This window comes from Castor canadensis, chromosome 12 (genome assembly GCF_047511655.1).
Source record: "Castor canadensis chromosome 12, mCasCan1.hap1v2, whole genome shotgun sequence".
NCBI lineage: Eukaryota > Metazoa > Chordata > Mammalia > Rodentia > Castoridae > Castor > Castor canadensis.
In genome coordinates, this window is record NC_133397.1 from 90,733,859 (window position 1) to 90,755,559 (window position 21,701).

A 21,701-nucleotide genomic window follows, 5' to 3' on the forward strand; every position below is an offset into this window, starting at 1 on the left:
TGTCTGGGGGCTGGTACCAGTGGAAGGGGCAGGATATAAGGAAAAAGTGAAGGAGGCTGAATGTAATGGAAATATTATTATGTACTCATGTATGAAAATGGAAAAATGAGACATGTTGAAACTTTTCCAGGAGTGGGAGTAGGAAGGAATAAAAGAGAATGATGAAGGGAGTAAATACAACTATGATGTAAGAACTTTTATAAATATCACAATGTTCCCCCCATACAACAATAATATAAATAAGTAAATCTTTCTTCTTTGAAGTTGATTTTTTTCAGATGTTTTGTCACAGTGACTGAAAGCTGACTGACATTCTTTTTATGTTCACTGTGGTGACTCATTGATGGCCACAGTTTTTTGATCAATATAACATATACTAATAAATTATTATCTGTAACTCTAGCACACTTCACTATTTTGGAGAAGGATAGACAAGTTGGACATTACCCTCTTAGATAGGCACAGGTTCTTCACCAAATTCCTGTCTTCTGTCATACTTGGGTACTTTCTTCTTGGTTTCATTTTTGACCACATACTTTATGCTTCACTCATATCTGTGTGTCTTTTCACTTCATTTGGCCTAGTCCTATGTGTTTTTGTGAGACTCCTTAAATGTCAATGTTTTCCCAGAAAACTTCCTTCCTCCTGTTTTTAGGAGATTCTGTGTAACTATATCATAGCATCAATTTCATTGGGTTGTTTATTAGATTCTTAACTATAAAGCTTGTAAAAATCGGGAAACAGGACCTCTGTGTTTTATATCTACCATGTAGCAGTACTGATCAATGTCTAGCTGCACTGAGTGATTGGCTGACAAGAATTTGAGACATGAGTGGACTTTGATTCACTGGTTGGAGTGCAATAGCAAGAAGGACATACAGGGTGTAGTGCCTGCTCTGTTCTTACCTAACATTTTTACCTTACACAAGTTTCATCATCTTTGGGTATTGTCTTCATTCCCTCATTCAATCTATGGTATAGCCCTAAGTTTAACCTGATATAAGTATATATAGAAATATGAATAGCTATGCAAATGTAGAATATCATATAAAAAGAAACAGACATTCAATTACTTATATATGTTTCATTGATCCAATAATCACATTTTAAAAGAACTTTATTTCTCTATGCATTAACTTCTTAAATTTACTAAAGTATAGAATCACCTATGATAGAAAGCAAGTTATGGTGAAATTTGATATTAATATATTAGGATATACTATGAAAATAGTTTCTGAGTTTCTTGAAACACTTATTAAATTCAGCGAAAATGAATGCGCATAAAACCAAATGGACTTGTGCCTGTTGTTTTATTGCTTGTTAACCTGGTAGACCACTTCTGATCTATGGAGCTGGTATTACATAAAAGTGGGGTGATTTCCCATAAAGTTCTGCTCAACTTCTCTTACACTCTACATTTTAAATAAAATTTATTTCTGTTATATACTTGTATAGCTACCCTGATATTATGAGAAGCTTATGTATTAGAAGAAAAAGTAATTCTAACAGCAGTTTAATCTACTTCTCAGCCTCCTCAAAATGTATTCATGCTAATAATATTAGTGTTAGTAAAAAAGGAAAATACAATAAAAAAGTAAAGTCAGTGTAAAAATATCCCTTAACAAATTTGAGTGAAAAAAAAGAGAAAAGATGGCTTTAACTTAATTCTAAAATTTGGATCATTTGTCTTTTTTTTACATTGCTAATCCGGTTTTATCTGAACAAGACTCCAAGATGAGGTTGGTCTATGAAGTCCCTGAATGTACTTGTGTTTTGGTTTTTTTTTATTCACATGTGCATACATTGTTTGGGTCATTTCTCCACCCTGCCCCCTGCCCCCTACCTCTCCCCCACACTCCCCCTCCCTTCCAGGCAGAATCTGTTCTGCCCTTATCTCTAATTTTGTTGAAGAGAAAGTATAAGCAATAATAAGAAAGACAAAGCGTTTTTGTTAGTTGAGATAAGAATAGCTATACAGAGAGATTCCTAGCATTGCTTCCATGTACAGTGTCACAACCCAAGTTGATTCATTTCTAACTGATCTTTTCTCCAGTTCCTGATTGCCTTCCCATATTGACCTCTGATGCTTTAAGGTTTCTGTATTAGTTCCTTTGGAGTGGGTACATCAAATACTTTCATGTTTTGGGTTTCTTACCTATCCCCATACCTCCCATATGTGCTCTCCCCTTATTACGTGACCCACATCCAACCACATTGCTGTATTTGCCCTATATCTAAAGTACACATATGAGGGAGAACATACGGTTTTTGGTCTTCTCAGCCTGGCTAACCTTACTCAGAATGATTGAAAGAATAAATTGTTTAAATTCTACTTATTTTAACAATCAAAATGGATTCTTAAATCACATAATTTATGTTCTGTTTTTGGGCAATGGTCTCTGGGGGAATATTTGTCTCCCTAGTGATTAGAACAGTGCGCAGGACACAATTGTTTTCAGGCAAGAAGTTTCAACTAGTGCCTTCATCATGTCAGCACACATTGTGGGAGTGCCTACCTGAAGCCATGCAGCTTTATTCAGATACTTGGATGCCTTTTGCTGCACAGAACAGGTAACAGAAGCTCCAATAAATTTATCAGCTTATGAGTCTGTATGTAATTATTGTGTTTTATTTTGTTTTTACTTGGAAGATGAGGGAAAATTACATAGGTAAAGAACAATAAACAATCTGAAACCTTGCTTTTAGCTCTTTTCAAGAAAGATAACATTCATAGAAATAGGGTGGTTTATGGTTGCTCTTGTGTTAGGTATCATATATCACATAAGTACAAACACTCTGGACCACTTTTTTCAACAGCTTCCATTAAATTTTTAAATGCAAATAAACTTTCTTCTTAGGAGAAACACAGGAAGCATTTAACTATTATGAAAAAACACTAAACATTTTTTAGCAAGTGGGATCATATTCTTTTTATATGAAGGAGATATGAAATAGTCTTACCTATTAATCATAAATAATATATAAGATAATATTAATGCTTACACATTTAGGAATATACCCCTTACCAGACATATATCTACTGAAAATAAAAATAAAATGTTAGCTTTATCAAATGGATAATGTTGAAGGATTCAAATTCTAAATCAAAAAATATAAATTATAGCCACATGTAGATCAAGTATAAATTCTGTAGAGCAGAGCAATATGCCTTCCCATGTTCCTTTCACCTCTTTTACTTTAGCTTACCTAATTTGTACTTCAAAGATTAAAGGCTATATTAGCACCTTCCTCATTTGCATGAGATGACATCATAAACATGCATTTTAAAAGGGATAAGAGGGCAGGACTTCCAGAATGGTGCAGTGAGGACTTATTTAAATCTATTTATCCAAAAAAGTAGGAAAAATACAGACAAGAGTTGTTAACATCAACTATTTCACAACTCTGAAAATTGACCAAAGGCTTTCCAACTGTCTGAGGAGTGTGCTCAAGAAGTTAGTAAGAATGTTACTTCTCTTCTGCCATCCACCCTTTTCAGCTTTATAGTGGTTTTGAAAATCAGCAGCCTTACAATTATGGTATCTCTGAAAACCACCAGTTTTGCAGTCAGGGGAAGGAGAATGGTTCCACAAAAAGTCCCATTCTCAAGCCCTTGCTACTGACCTGCCTCCAGGCTCCATGAGAAAGTTTCATTTGTGGGGGTCGCATCATTTTTCTTATCTCTATGCTCGCTCCATGAGCAAAATGCTATTTTCAAGTCCTTTTGTTTAATTAATAATCAGCCCCAATTGTTTAATATCAAAGTTTATGAAGCTACAATATCAGTGGGGAAATAAGGAGATTTTCAAAAACTTAAAAGAAACACAACAGAATGTATAGACTGAGAAGTAGAGAATGGATGTCATTAGGGATAGTAGTGATACACTCTTGCAGTCATAGAATACCTGTACATATGCAGGGTCTTATTTATATCAAAAGAGACCCAAAAGAGCCTCAATCTCTCATTTTGTTGAAGTTCAGACACTGAACTGGCAGGAAGTGAAATCTATGAAAGTATTCTAAACTGCTTCCATGTTGAATGCATTGACAAATACTCTTTGGGAAAAGGTAAGAGATTTATTGCTTAATGACAATTAAATAAATAAACCAATAGTAAGAACAAGATAGAAACAAAAATGAAACCTGGGGGAGGAGGACAGGCAGAGAATTGTTTCATAGATTTTGCTTATTTTATTATTTAAAACATACAATTTTCAATAAAAATTTATGTGATTCATGAATAAACAAGAAAATACTGTTTCTCTACAAGGGAGAAAAAAGTAGTAGTCAATAGAACTGCTACGAAAGAAGTCAGTATACCAATTCTCCAGGGTAGCAGATATGGGGCTTACTGAGAAAAGACTTTAAATCAACCGTTATAGACATGTACAAAGGCTCACAGGAAAACATGTCTAGATAATTAATGGAAAGCAAAATAATGAAGTCTTACTAAATTAATAATATCAATAAAGACATAAGAATTTTACAAATGAACCAAATAGGAATAGTGGAGTTAAAAAGTACAGTAAAATGAAAAATTCACTGGGTGAGGCAGAACAGCAGGTTAAAGTTGGAAGAAATGCAGCAAAGCCAAAAATACATAATAGAGATTAATTTGTCTGACAAACAAAAAGAACAATGAATAATACACAAATCTGATAGAAAAGGTTAACTGAAAAGTCTAAAACCTCAATAAATTTAAAGTAGATTAAACCAAAGAAGACATACACTTTTTTTAAAAAAAAATTTTATTAGGATATATTCGTTGTATGGGGGGATTCATTGTGACAATTCCAAATTGGTTTATATTGTACATTGATTAGATCACTACCCCAACTGATACACACTTCAAAAGTGAGAAACTTAGAAAAGAACAAAACAACCCATTACATATCCAGCATCCTCAATATAGGTAATGCCTGACTTATCAGAAACCTTGGAGATGAGAAAGCAATAACAGTATATATCCAAAGTGTCCAAAGAAAAGAGTGTTAATCAAGAATCTTCTATTCGACCAAGCTAGGACCTTCTCAATCAAAGGCAAACAGAAGAATGGATAAAAATATGACATTTAGTGCTCTCTATAAAAAGTACAATTCATATCCAAAGACACATAGAATGAATGTAAAAACATGATAAAAGGTATATCAGTCATGTGATAGCAAAAGGGAAGCTGAAATATCTATACTGATGTAGACAAAATGGACTTAAAAGCAAGCTTAGAGAAGAAATAGATGATAGCAAAATAATAGACATGTTTTTATCTTGAAGTCTAAGAAATTGGATATAACAAAATTAACAAATTCTTGGAAACACATAAGTAACTGCAAATAACTCAAAACAAAAAAGGAAAATGAAAGACAATATAAACAGATCTGTCACAAATAAAGAGATCGAATTAGTAGTAATCAAAATTCCACACAAAGGAGAATGGAGGCCAAGATGACATCACTGATAAATTCTACCAAACATTTAAGAAGAATTAACATTAATCATTCCAAAACTCTTCCAAAATGTATAATACAAAGTTTTACAGGACTTGAGATTGATATGTAAAACTCAGTTGTACTTTTATACATTCATCACGAACAAATATAAAAGAAAATAATTGGATACATAAGACAATCTATACTAATAAAGCACTTATGAATACACTTGAAAAGAAGTACATGTACACTAAAATTTTTTTTAAATCAATATTCAAAAGAATTAAATATCTAATTAAATGGAATGGCTTCCCGTGTGTGTATATATTCGAAGATGATAATAATTCCCAAATTGATCTACAGAGTCAATGTTATCATACCAAATTCCCATCTGCCTTCATAGAAATTAACAACTCAATCCTAAATTCATATGGAAATTCACAGGACCCAGTATAACCAAAACAAACTTGAAAAGTAGTAAAGTTGTAGGGTTCACAATTCCTACTTTAAAAACATACTATGAAGTGACAGTAATCAAGACAGCATATTTCTGGCACAAGGACAGACATATAAATCAAAAGAATATAATTGGCAGTCCAGAAATAAGGCTTACATTTATGGTCAATTGATTTTACACAAAACTGGCTTGGAAACTTTTAGGAAAAAGTCATTCCTTGAACAGCACTGGCACAATAAGGTAATTCATATGCAAAGAAAAGTAGTTGGGCCACTATAATACGCCATCAAAGTAAACTTAAAGCAGGTCACACACCTAAATATAAGACATGAAACTAAATTTCATAGAAGAAAATTAGGATTAAATCTTCATGACTTTGTGTTGGCCAATTGTTGATTAGACGTGACACAAAAAACACAACATAAAAAATATATATATTTGACTTCATCAAAGTTCAGAATTTTTTGTGCAAAGCTGCAACTCACAGAATGGAAGGAAAGAGTTCCATATCATATATCCAAGTAGGGTCTTGTACTTTAAACATATGTTCAAATCACTCTTACAACTCAATAATAAAATAACTCAATTATAAAATGAGTGAAGGGTTTGCATAGACATTTCTCCAAAAAAAATGAACAATAAGCACAGCAAAAAATATTCAATATCGTTAGTTGTTATGAAGGCCCAATCAAAGTCATGGTGAAGCCATTTTTGAATGGTTGTAACCATAGTAACTGATGATAACAAATGTTGCTAAGAATGTGGAAAAATTTGAGCCCTCATAAATTGCTGGTGGAAATTTAAACATAGTAGTGTGGTTCCTCAAAATGTTATACATAGAGTTAGCCTAAAGATCCACCAATCCCAGTCCTAGGTGTATATATTCAAGACAAGTGAAAATATATGCACACACAAACATTTGTTCATGAATGTCAATAGCAATATTATCAATAATAGCCTAAACTGGCATCAGCCAATGACTGGATAAACAAAATGTGGTATGTCTATACCACGTTGAATATCATGCTTCAGTGTAAAGGAATGAAGTACTGATATAGTCCATGATGTGGAAGAGCTTTAAAACACCACACTAAGAGAAAGAAGGTAATCACAAAAGACCATATATTGTATGATTCCACTTATATGGAAGTTCAGAACCATCAGGTGGGGATGGGACTGGTGTTTGTGTTTGGGACAGAAATAGAATATGATTGCTGGTGGATATAGGTTTTTTCCTTAGGGTAATGAATATTTTCTAGAATTTGAGTGTGGCAATGTGTGTTCAAATTCATGAATGTAGTCAAGATGGTAAACCATACACTTTAAATAGGTAAATGTTGTGGTACCTAAATTAGATCTTAAATTAAATTATTCAAACTGTTTAAAATTATTAAAAAGTAGCTGCTCAGGTTGTACTAATTTATCACTTCATTTCCACCTTATCCATAGAATTGTGTGTTTTCTATGGACATGAACTATATCTTACTATTAGTTGAATCCTCAGCTAATACTCACCTTCTGGATTGATGTTATTGACCCTTAAGTATTTATTCAATTCATAAATTAAAATGTTGTCCAAAAATCATAAATCTGAATTAGGACAAAAACGTATATCTTTTTAACATTTTAAATCTTGTAGAATCATCATGTAAACAATCCTTCTCCATCATAAACACCAACTGCATAATTATTTGATAGACACTGATTGATAATTTAGAAGGTAACACACATGCACAGGAAATCAATGTGAGTCAACTCCCTGTATAGCTATCCTTATCTCAACTATCAAAAACCCTTGTTCCTTCCTATTATTGCATATACTCTCTCTTCAACAAAACTAGAGATAAGGGCAAAATAGTTTCTGCCTGGTAGCGAGGGGGTAGGGAGGGAGAGGAAGGGGGTGGTGGGGAAAGAGAGGGGGTGGAGGGAAGGAGGGAGAAATGACCCAAACATTGTATGCACATATGAATAAAAGAAAAAAAAAAAGAAAAGCAACAGATGTCCTATTCAGCACTTGCTGAGCTATGTGCTCTGGTGATCGCCATGAAGGCTCCGAGAGAGGGTCATTGCTCTTCTAGTTCTGGAAACTACATGGTACTACTATACCTTTTTTTTAATTTTTATTTCTTTATTATTCATATGTGCATACAATGCTTGGGTCATTTCTCCCTCCTGCCCCCAACCCCTCCCTTACCACCCACTCCGCTCCCTCCCTCCCCCCCACCTCCTCAATACCTGGCAGAAACTATTTTGCCCTTATCTCTAATTTTGTTAACAATTTAAAATTTACAATTCACATCTGATATGCAGCTTTACCTCATATTTTAAGGTTCTACTTATTTTTCAAAAGATGGTAACAAATTTAAATTCTTCCACAGAATTCACTTTTGTACAGTTCTGAATATCAATTACACATCAATATATAAAATTGGCCATAGCCAATGGTAATTTCATTTTCTCCTACAATATCATCTCTCAAATACATTGATAAGACATTCCATATCTGGTAAGCTTATGACATGCCTTCATAAAAATAAAATTCTGATGTTTCCTGCAAAAATAAAATATCGTTTCTGGCAAGACAACAGGAGGCACATCCACCAGGTGTTTTAGGAGTCTTAGAATAGATATCCTCAACCTGTCTTCATTCCGTTTTTGTTTTCACTCCTGAATAACTTACACATATTTCTTAGTATAGCACATCAGTTTAACTATGCTTTTTAAAATATTCTACCAGGTGCACATAGGAAACCCTTGGGGGTGGGTCTTCTTGGCATATTGACTTTTTCTGATTCCTGGCATGGTTATTGGTACTTCCTTAAGGAAATCTGGGACAACCACAGAAAAGGACAGCCTTCAAGTACACACACATTATGGTAACTACTAAACAAGGAACTACTAATTACATTCCTGTGCAAAAAAGGATGTTTCCTATTGCAGAGACCAGGAGTTCTTCAACCTGTGACGATTCCTACTAGAAAACATGGGTTCTGTCTTTTGTGATAGTATCTCAAGATACTCAGGTGCACACCATAGGGCTTTGTCCACTGGCCTCTCTGCTGCATGGTCTGTGTCTCCTACATTCCCTCCTTTTATGTACATGCATTTGGTTTGAATTTTTCAAGGGAAGAATTCTAAAAGCAGAAGAGGAGGCCAAGATGGGCTAGCATAGATGAAACAAGAACAGTGATAATAAATACCAGATAGAAACAGATCCTGAAAGGTGAGACAGAGAGTTCTGGAGGTCACCTGTAACCTTTAAGTGTATGTAAGAAAATTACCACATTCTCTCAAAATATGTCTTTTAGTTCCGCTGGCTGGACTGAGTCAGGATGTATCTGCCCCAGCACATGCTAAATGCAGGAATGGCTCTATCATGAGTTGTGCCTTTCACATATCTAATATAAAAAGCTTACTCTGCTTTAAGCACGGTAATACAAGTGTTCTCATTTAATGCGTGAGTGATTTTGATTTGGCCAATTATTATTCATATTGTTGGTTAAGGCTACGGCCTCAATGAGTCTTTGGAATAAGCTTGTTAGTTCTAATATCACAGGTTTTGATTTCAGTTTGTATAGATACTCTTTTCATTATTTTCCCAACAACTATGTCTTAACCTTAAACCTCTTAATTCTGTGGTTTCATATCATATTTGAAATAGAATGAGGCACCCATAGACTTGCCAACTTGTAGCACTGGTACAGCACTCAGTTCTTCTTTTGGGACAGAGACTCCCTAGTGCCCATTACAGTGAAACATTCAACCATTTTCTGGATTTTGATCCACCTGTTGCCTTGAGTGATATTATCCTCTAACCACATGCAGCTTTCAAACCTGGCTCAAAATTAAACTTCAACAGGAAGCCTTTCCCTTCTTCATTCCATCAGTTGGAAGCAAACTCTCAAATACTCACCCTGGAACGTCTGTTCAGTACCTCTCACGTTTCTTCTGTGCCAATGTGTTTGCAGATTTGGTATATATCTACCCCATCCTTGAGGGTGCAATTTTTGTTAATGATTTCATCACCTGGAATTACAGTTGAGAGTCTTAGAAAATGTGCAATGAATGAAAGAACTACCACAAAAGAAAGAACATATGACTAATTCTCAACTGAGTGATTGGAGCAAATGGTGTAATAGCTCTTAAACAAGATTTTGCCCTTTCATAAAATGAGTAAGTGATGTGTTCACTTCAGCTCCAACTTCATGCTGTGTGCCCAGTGTAGAATGGAGAAGAGCAGGGAGATCAGCTTATTTGCCATTTTAAAGTACATGTCCCATGGGAGTACATCTACTACAGTGATCCAGAAGAATTGTCTCTGCCATCAACCTCTGGGAACTAAGACAGTTTCTAGTCTTTTCTCAGCATGATGAAGTAAAAAGCAAAAGGGTGGTAATGTAGAAAGTGTAGTTTTTTTATATCCTACTTACAACCTCTACTGTCATTGAAAAGTTGTTTTATCTCTCCGTACTTCATTCATAAATGTGTAAAATAAGGATATCAACTGGCCAAATTCCATAAAGGATAATTAAATTAGTGACCATAAGGCAGTTAGAGTATGTACAAAGAACAAGGCTTCCGCAGCCAGTCTCCTTAGGTGAAGATCATGGGTTTGCATATCCTTGTGTGACCTTGAGAGATTACGCAACCTCTACCTGAGTTTCTTTTTGTTTACTATGAGAAATATACATCTATGTGATATAACACTTTCAAGGAATAAAAGACTTAATATTTAATTAAAGGGCCTAGAACACATAAAGACCTCAATAGGTGTCAAATCTACTTATTAAGTGCTCCATAATGAGCTCATTTCCCTTCATAATGTGAGATGGGTATTGGAAGTTAGAGGGACTCCCCCCGACCCAATTCATTCAATGATTGTAGAAGAGGATAAACCATGGAAGCTGCAATTTCTCTTTTAATTTACCTCAACCCCCGTAACATTTTTGGTCTCCTTTCTATTTAAGTCAGTGGAATGTTGGATTCTTTGATTGTTCTGAGGTTAATGTTGTCATTCAAATTCCCCTTTCCTACTTCTTCAAGCTCTGGGCAACTCATTCCTGCTAAAGCTCTGTTGAGCACATATCAAGACTTCTGTCCTGTTTGTTACATCTTAAATTGTCTTCACTTTTCCTAGTCATAGCCCTCTATTTTTCTCCCCTCCTTCCATACTCTTCTGCCATGCATTGATCTATCTGTGCAGCATCACACAATCTATTCCAGGTAATTCTATCAGCTACTCCTTTAATACAGTAACATTTCTTTGTTGAACTGCAGGATTTTCTTGAAACCAACAGTAAATATATACTTCATTTCCCTATCTCTACCATACTTGCCACATCTTATTTGTCTCTACAGTCTTCCCTTGGTATCCACTGGGGCATGGATTCAGGACCTGCTATGGATGCAAGAAACTGTGGATGCCCAAGTCCCTTCTATAAAATTTTGTAGTATTCGCATAGAACCTACATGCATCCTCTCATATGCCTTAATTCATCTCTAGGGCACTTATAATATCCAATACAATATAAATGCTATATAAATAATTTTTCTACTATATGATTTAGAGAATAATGGTAAACAATAAAAAGTCTGTACACAAATTCAAGTATTTTTGGTTGGTTGAATCCACAATGCAAAACACATAGACACAGAGGACTGACTATTTTCTTTTGTTAAATTATATATCCAGAAATACAGGGGTATGTCTTTTAAGTAGTGAAACACAGGGGTAGAGGAAGACAATACCTGGACCAAAAAATTTATATGTGGAAAATGTTTAAAAGCTGAAGTCAACATAAATGTTGTTATGATTGCTGTGATATCACTGAATATATATTTCAGCCACTAGCACGAGTGATGAATACAATGTGGACTTAAGAATCAAGCAGAACTAAAGGAATTTAACAAATCCCTGTTTCTGTCCTAAACAATGTTTACTTGGAGAGGTGGAAATCATATTTGAATCCAAACTTTGAAGAAAGTATCATGGCTTTTAGGGGGACCACACATTTTAGAATTGAACCATAAGGGCCACTAATGTTTATTGAGCATCTGTACCACATTCTAATCCACTATCTCACTCTTCTCCAATAAAGCTACTATTATTTCTGCTAGAGAGTCCATATGTCCTTATGTTCAGACAAGCTTACCATGAGTTGAAAATATTTCAAGTTGAAAATGCTTTTACTCTACCTAAGCTCCTGCCCATCCTAGCTCAGCAACCCAGCATCCTATAGAGAGTGGCAGCTTCCCCAGTGAACCCAGGGTGGTGGAGCTGTGGCTCCTGTCACTTCCCAGCTCCACCAGAGATGCCGAACTGCATACACTAGCCAAGGAAATGTTCTAAATTCAAAATTGGAAGTGTGGTTTCTACTGAATGCTTACAGCTTTTGCACCATTGTAAAGTGGCAAAATCATGATTTAGACCATGGTGAGTTGGAGACGTAACTAAAATGAAGACAGAGACTCTCTTTTCATTCAGGTGGAAACCACCAGTTAGGACATGAAGAGCTCAACCACCCATGTCTGCGCTGAGAGTGCAGCTATCACCACCTCCACTTCCTCTGCTTTGTTTTTCTTAAATTCACTTGTTACCATACAGCACTATGATAATATGTGGACAGTTATCGCTAATGTCCCCTGTGATACCTAAGCTTATGAAGGCAGATGCTTTGTCTGTTTGGCTAACTACAGCAATACCAGACTGCAGAACAGTGATCCATAAATATTCAGTAATGAAAAATAAAAAAAAAAAATGACCCACAGAGGAAGGAAATGCAACACCTCATTCAAGGTCACCCAGTTATCAGGAAGGAAAAGCAGGATTCAGAGCCAGCGCTGCAATGCAGTCAAGTGTGAGTCCCTCTACCACGCCAGACTGCTGCTGGGATTTCCAAATGCACTGCTCCCTGTCATTAACTTTGACCTCTTAGGGGCGTTCTATTTTCTTCTACCCATCCCCCATAGGCCATGTGCAACACAGTAACAGAAACCAAAAAGAAGGTCTAGGGTGATCTTCTCTTGGGACCCTCCCAGCTTTGGGGGCTCTACTCTTTGCTATTTTTCTATCTCAACACTCTCCCTCTTTACTGTACCCCCACAAAAGGAAGGTCTAACTCATCTCCATCACCAAGAATACTTAAGATGTAAGATGGTATAAGGAGGATGCAGAGGAAGAGGGACTTTCAAACAGGAAATGTGATTGATTTATCCCTACCTTACTAATTGCATTTTATAGAGAGAGTTTATACACACTTTTCATGAGGCTCTGAGGAAAAAGAGAAGGAAAGAACATTAAAAAGACGAGTGTGCCATTCATGTTGACTAATGAAGGCATCTCTATCTTATGTGACCACCTTTTCATGTGTTCCTTTTTATACTGCAATCAATGAAAAGGACAGACGTTCTCAGTATTAATGGACATTTGATTAGGCAGAAGTGTGCCTTCCTCATGCTAATGATAAGTAATGCTTCTCTGTATGTGAGTTTCATTGCCCTGAGAAAAATACCTCTTTCATTTACATGATTTAAAAATTCCTCTCATTAATTCAGTTAAAAAATTTTTTAACTCAAAAGATAGCCCAATATAACAGTGCCAATTTTGTCCCAAAATTGCTTTGAAGTTCCAAGTGCAATACCTTGAAAATTAAGATCTCTATGGACTTTGATGCTGACATTGACTTTAATGGCAAAAAGATTTCTACCCCTACCTCACTGCTTTCTATTCTGATCTTATTCTCAAAATTGCTCCACCTATGCCCAGTTGGAACCCAGGTGTCACTTCTGTTACTTAACTAGCAGCTGCATCTTTTAAATCATTGCCCCTCATTGAAGGTGGGACACCTTAAATATGTTTCTTGATAAAGAGGATATGTCCAGCAGCTGCACAGAGGCTGACCTCATTGCTGCCCTTTATCTCATCTGAAACAACCATAGACCACTTCATAGTCCTCATCCATGAAAATCTATAATTCATGCTAGCCATAGAACAGGAAGATTCAATGAAAAAAATGACTTGTTGAAATTTGCTTTTCCTTCATTCATATATGAAACACTGAAACTTCATGACTAGTTATTACATAGGAATGACTAGGAAATTATGTAAAAATAATTCTTAAAATTGATGTTACACTAAACAAAATTGGTTGAGTTATAAACTAATTCCATCTCCCATTTATTCTTCAAAGAGAAATTTTAAAGAAAAATATAGTCCTGTACAAATTAAAAATTAGCACTCTTCTTTTCCCCAAAAATCATTATCAAATACTTTAATATGCTCTTATCCCAACTTAGAAATGGGGCTGTGGTCCTTCTGGTAGCAGTTGATTCTAGTTTTCAGAAAGTCATCACTGCTCACTTCAATATACTCTCTCCAAAAAGCTGAGCTTGGGAAGAGTGAACATTATCTATATTTTTACTTTATGTTTACTATATGAGAATCTGGTTTTCTTTTTTATGTTTGCTTGTTGTTTTTTGAATGTGCTTACTGTCTTTTAATTGTTATTTTGAATTTTCTATGTCTGTGAGTTCATTGGAAATGTGATGTATAACTTCATACATGGGTTAATTTATTCAGTATGCTCTTTTGTTCCATGCTAATTAATGTTGGACACACAAACGTAGGCCACTTATAATAGTAAGGGGAGTGATTGGATCAATAATATTAACAGCAAGGCATTATGGTATTTGGATCAAGTAGAAGTGCAGAGTAAGTGCTATGAACTTCCCAGGATGGGCTGAACAGACTTCCAGATGGAAAGAAATGCTTGCTGAGCACTGCCTTCTGGCCTAAGGTAGCAAGGGTTAGGCATCAGAGAGAAGAGCTACATATACCATCAATCAGGTTCTGCATTTGAGAAGCACAGAGACAATTCAAGCAAGAACGTAGGTACTGCAGAATAGAATGATCCTCAAAGATTAGTGACAGAGAGTCTCTAAAGGGAATTGGGGGTTGGGCCATGGAAAGCAGCCGTTTAGTAATACTGTACACAAGAAGTATGTGGAAACTTCAATTATACGGCAAGAGCATGTTCTTTTACAATTAAATGGTAATGTAATCACTTTACTTTTGCTTTAAATCTACCTCTTGGTACCATGCCACTATGACATCTAACATATAACACTTAGCATGTGCAAAAATCCCATACATATTATTCTGTGTAATTCTTAAAACAACTCTGTGAGCTGGATATTTTTATCAGCATTATTTAAAATTTATATTGACAAATAATATTTGTACATCTTTATGTTTACAGGATGATGTTGGATACACTTTTACATTATATATCATTCCACTCATATACTTAGATTATAATGTCAAAAAACTATTATTTCTTTGTGATAAAAACATATAAAAATCCTCTATTCTACTTATTTTGGATTATATGATACACTATCATTAACTGTAATTACTCTCTGTAGAATAGAACATCAGTTATTCCTCCTATCCAGCTGAGGCTTTTTACCTGCTGAGCTATCTTTCCCCATCTCATCTCCCCTTTTTCCCTGGCCTCTAGTAACCATTATTCTGCCTACTAGTGCTATCAACTCAGCCTTTTGAGATTCCACGTGCAAGCAAAATTATGTGGTACTTGTCTTTCTGTGACTGCCTTATTTTCCTCAATATTATGATCTTTAGTTCTAGTCATGTTGCAGCAAATAACAGGATTTCCTTCTTTTTGCAGACCAAATAACATTTTCTTGTGTATATATTGCACATTTTCTTTATTAATCCATGAATGGATACCTTGTTGAATTCCATGTCTTAGCAATGGAGCTAAAATGACTGAAATTTTTAAAACGTGATATGCACTACTGATCATGTGGAAAAAGGAAAATGTAAGTTTATGCACCGACTTCATAAAATAGAGGTTACTCAGAAATTACCGTCACCATTTTAGGGAGAAGAATTAAGACCCAGTCACTGAAGACTCTTCCCAAAGATCACCTATCTCAGTGGTGGTAAGTCAAGGCTGTGTCTGGGCTGTCACTAATGCTCACCTCTCCATAGTCCTCCGTGCATGAGTAAGGGGCAATGGCACAGTGGTTCCGAGTACTGCATCTCTATAATAGTTCATTTAACTGAGACGAAGATAGGAAAAAATAAATCCAAAATATTTAATTATTATCTTCATCTTGCTACTAAGTTGGACACTTTTTTCCTTCAGACCTTTTCTTTGGAACAATAGCATTTGGAAGAGAAAGAATAAACAGCAAGGAACCAATGGGAGTTCTGTACAGAGTGCCACGTTGGGATTTATTTATACAACACACAAAGACAAAGGTCTGCATTAGTCTGCATGTTTTCCACTTTCATACACATAGCAGCTACCAGCTATAGGCCAGGCAAACTGAGGATGACGTCCTTCCATTGGGCTAAAAATGCATTAAAGGCTTTGCTCGAAACTCATTCATAAATAATCTTCTGGGGATGGGAGAGAGCTGCAATTATGAATTCAACAGAGGTGGGGAACATGAAGGAGGGTCTCTGCATCCTCCTAAATTCAAGATTCCACCTTACCTGATCTGATTTGAATGCTTCCCTTAGCTCTGCTCCAATTTCTATTCTTTTCTTTTTTTGTTTTAACTTTTACTTTGTAAACATTACATCTTTTAAAATGCTAAGGATTCAGAACCTAACACAGCATTCAAAGGGAAATTAAATCAGTGGTTTATATAGCATAATGTCATAATATTTCCATACTATTTTCCTTTGCCTTATTAATATAACCATCAGTCTATTAGTTTTAACTGCTGCTGAAGACTGAGCAGATGTCTTCAATGAATACTTCCATCCATAATTACCCCTTTTTTTTCTGAGAAGTTCAGCTAATTCCGATCCTACCAATGTATATGAAAAGTTTAAATGATTTCTCCCAAAATGCATTACCTTCTTCTTATCTACATTAAATTCCATCTGTCATTATGTTGCACAGTCTCACACTTTGATTAGATCCTTCTGGAGTTTTTAACAATCCTTGCTAGTTTTTTACTAACCTAAATAATCTCACGGCATTTTATAGAAGAACTTTATAACAGTTACGACTTTTTGCCAGCCTTGCCTTTGTATGGATTTGCTGTTAGTATTGTGTATGCATAGAAATGTGTTAAGTGTGATGATTCCACAATGAAAAAGCATAGACACTTAAATAAAAACAAAAGAACACAGAAGAGATAAAATCAAATCCAGTCTTAATTTACATGTGTTTCTGTAATAATTTTAATTTATTACCACTAGAAGAATTAGAGGAACTCATGGGTAATTAGGTCTTCTATCCAAAATTACATCCCAGAAACTCATTATCTGTAATTTCTAACTCAATACAAATAATTTTAATTGTAAAAAATTCTGCTGTTGACCTTCACTCTTCAACGATGTCTTAAGTAAAACTATTTGTTATTATATTATTTGCTACTAAAAGGAATAACTCATCAGATTTCCAAAGCCCATCTTGCCATCTAACTATTAAGCTCCCCAAGAAAGTATTTCTAGGAACTGTTGACCTTGCAGTTTGTTTTTGCCAAAAGTAGAGCTGAGAAGCCTCCTAATTGTTTATATATCAATTTTTGAAAAGTGTGTTTCCTCTTCCCTAATCAGGATCACTAAATCCAATTGTTTGAAGTTGAAAGAGACTAAGGGTCATGGTTTTAAACTTCAACTTAATGAAGATATCTCTTCTACTTATTCATTTACTCAAGAAACAGTGAGTGAATATCCAACCTCTCTTAGACAGGAATAAAACAGACATAGTCCCTGACCTTCTGGATCATCCTGTTGCTGGATAAGAATCCTTCCATTCCTAGAGAATAAAATTAAATACAATTTAGTAGGGGCTAACCATTTCAGACACATGCTAAGTAATTTGCTTATATTGCCCATTTTTATTATTTATTAATATTCTTTACAGATACTTATTCTCATTTTAAGTATGAAAAAATTAAAGTTTGGGAATATTAATGGCCATGTTCAATGTAATTCAACCAACAAATGAACTCAAATTGACATTCATGTATACCTCATTTCAACCCTCTTTTCTTACCTATTCATCCCTGTTAAATCCAAGTAATTGCTAAGAATTTACCCTCCACTCATTTTAAATCGTTTTCTTGGAAAATTCAATGTATAGGTTAAGGTTCTGTCATGTGAAACTTAGAAAAGCTGACTTCTGTTTATGTAGAGATGCCTTAAACAATTGAAGGCAGTTTTCAAGTTCATCCTATTTTTCCCCCTCCAAAAAAATGAGCCAGTAGTTACAGATCCCTTAGAATTCTAAACAATTTTCTATGCATTTATGCATTTTTTTGCATTTCTTCTCTAAGTGAGTCACCAAGACATAAACACACTTGTATACTTCTTAGTGGTTTATTATCTCATTTTATTAAAAAACAGGATTTGTGTATGACTCTAACTTTCTTTAAAGAAACCAGAGCTTGGTCAAATTAAGGATGTACAACATGTAAAGGTTAGATAAGGACGGCAGATCAATTTTTCTAGAACTCACCAGATCAATTGTAAAATCATTTCTTATTGATCTAATCATTGTTTATTGATCAATATATCAGCATTTAACAATATTAAAATGATTTACAATAAAAATAAGCATTTGCCTTTAGAAATATAGAAGCCACTTATGGCTTGTTTATAGTTACCTAGCTATATTCTAATCTTCCTTTGAGAATACTATCTTAGTGGCTTAACTTCTAAAATCCAAAAGACTACAAGCACATGCACTTTTCACATAAAACCAAGATCAAGTGCAAGCTTGGAACACATTTGAGAGCAATATATTTAAAGCTGATCCTTGGGGAGAAATGAGTAGAAGGAGGTTCAGAGAATTCAGGCTAGGGACAAAAACAAGTAGAGAGGGAAGCTATGACAAAGGCTTCAGAAGGTTTGAGAGATTTATTCAGAAACATAAAGGAGAAACTGTTCCTATGGAAGACGATCTTAATGATACTCAGCAAGCCTGTGCCTGTATGTGTGTGTCTGTGTTTCTACAAGACTTAACTAAGCTTTGTCAATCTCCAGGTACTGCTCTGTGCTATGTTGAGAGAAGAGGATACATGTAACGTAAAGTCTTCTGTCTTTCCAGAGTTCAAATCTTAGTTAGACTCACTTATATAGTTATGTATACACATGAATATATATGCATAAATATAAATTCATATCTATGCAATTATTTATATTTAAGCCAAATTTATATTTCTTCCTGATACCGTCCTTTCCTCTCATGCTCTGAGAAACAGTTCCACCCACCACAAAGCAGGTGGCATCTCCGCACATATTAGCACAATGACCATGATCTGCTGTATCCCAGAAATGCTTCGAATTTCATCCTTACTCTTCAAAGGAGTTAGTGCAAAAGTGTTTTGTTTTGTTTTGTTTTTCATGAGATTTTTTTTCAAGGTCTTCCCACGGTGAACACTTTAGACAGGCAAATTATTTTGATTGATATTCCTTGTTGCTATTATAATGTGCAGGTCATTATAACCTTTAAAAAATCTACCTCTCTTTACTTAGACCAAACAACATAATAAAACCTTTTCCTCAATGCTAGGATTAGGGTCTATTCAAACCAGGTTTCATGTGTGAGAGATAAGGAAAATGCATTGAGGAGTGAGATCCCCTTGCATCTTGACTTCTTCCGATGACTAAGACAGTGAATAGAAAGTGGAACTTTAAGCATTTTCACTGCCAGCCATAACTCTTCAGAAAAAGAGGCCCACATTCTCAAAAGACCGCTGTGATGAAGGGATGCACATGGCTTCTACATATTGTAATTGAAATAGTATCTACACTTAAAATTAGTCACAATACTAAAGTGTATTATGGATGATAAAGTAAAGAAGCTGTTAGTTAACTAATGGTGTATTCAACTTTGGTTTCTGACAATGCCAGCTTTTCTGGAAACTTGTCTTAAATATTTGTAGTAGGTATTTGCATATTTGTGAGTCAGGGTGGGGTCAAGTCCTTTGACATGTTTCTCCTTGATAGTCTTCCAGTTCTATCTAGACCCGATCACAAATCCGTTAGTGAAAAAATTACTTACATATTTTGCTAAGATGACTATAACATATTCTCCAAAGTGCCTTTCAAGACATGCTTGAATGAGCCACTGCTCTAACTACTATACCCTGCACAAGAATACCACAGAGCTTGTTTTCAATAGCTCCCTATAAGCCAACTCATAGCATTTTAATTTAATGGGATATGTAACTCATGTTTCAATTAAAAGTAAAATTATTACATTCCTTCATTTGTGTGGGTTTTGTGATAGAACAGTACATTTATATGGTAATTTTCCAAAGATCAACTTTATTTATTGGTAAGAAGCTATTCCAAGATTGTTGTATATTTTCTTTGCTTCTGAAATGTTATCACATTTAATTGCCTGATCTTATTTGGGTTGCAATCATAGTCATTAATTAGTAAGAAGGTGAGGGACAGCATCATATCTAACTATCTGTTATGGCTGCTTTAATGAGGAAAATACCTGCCATCATTTTAAAGGCATCCTGTATCCTTCGCAAATACAGCTTGCTGTAGCATTCTCATTTAGGCTGTGAACATCAAAGGAAATTGATGTCAGGTGTGAACAGAAGCTGTTGAATATATCTGCTGAGGAAACTGAATGGTGTGTCTGGATAGGAGAGATGAAGGGCAACTCATAACACTAACGAAACTACAGGTAATTAGTGTAAACTTTCAATGGCTGGTATGTCTGAGGAATAAAAATATGTATTTATATGTGTGCCCTATAACACCACAAAAGTTTAAGGTATTTCTCTTGTTTTTATTTTCTATTTCTAAAAAAGGCAGGAAATAAAGTCGAATGATGAAAAGATCTTGGTTTTATTGTGTATTTTCAAAGATTATAGAGAAACTGTGGCTTAGAATCAAAGGAAAAGTATGTTTTATAATTGCAATCAAAATAGCAATTTATGCATCTTAGGAACCCACCTTGTTCTCTGCAATATTATTAAATTCAAAGAAGCAATTGGACGAATGAATGATTGATTAATAAAATGAGTGTCTTTGATAAGCATTGCTTGTGGAGTAAATATAAGTACTCTAAATTTGCCATATTTAATGGATTTTTTTAAAAAAATAAACTTAGATATGGTGTATGTGTAAGGCAATGTGCCAAAATAATATTTACATTCCAAATAGGGTGTTACAATGTATTACACACAAAAGATAAACCCAAGCAATGCCAAACTACAGATGTAAATGGCAGAACTTAGCAGCTTCCAAGGACTGTTGCACGTGGCACCTTCTACCCACTGGTGAAATCGCTGTTCCTCAATTGATCATCAAAAACAATGCAGTTGGTAACAGCATGGTGCTTTCTTTGGCTTTGAAGTGTAGATTTCAACTCTCAACCCATCTCACTAATGTTCAGAAGTTCTTCTCCTGCCTTTTGCAACAGGCACCATTGCAGAGGACAGATGTTCACCAGAAACCAATTTCTTCTTGATTATCAGCCAAGAAGAAATGTTCCTCTGTTCTTGGTACTACATTTTTTTTCAGTGGTGAACAAATGATTTTCATCATCATGTTTATGATGCATAAGACCACTCTTTATTTACACATGCTGGTCACTTATTTGTAGATATGGGTTGGTTAGATCAGATCAACAGAACAGGCAAGACTCTCTTTCACTTAAAATTACTGCCATTCCCTGTACTAAACTCTCCAATACTGGTTTATAGGATTATCATAAATCATGATAATGATAGTGGAATACTATGGGATAACATGTTTAATGTTCATTTTCCTAATATTTTTGATATCTTATAATTGTGTGAGATAATTA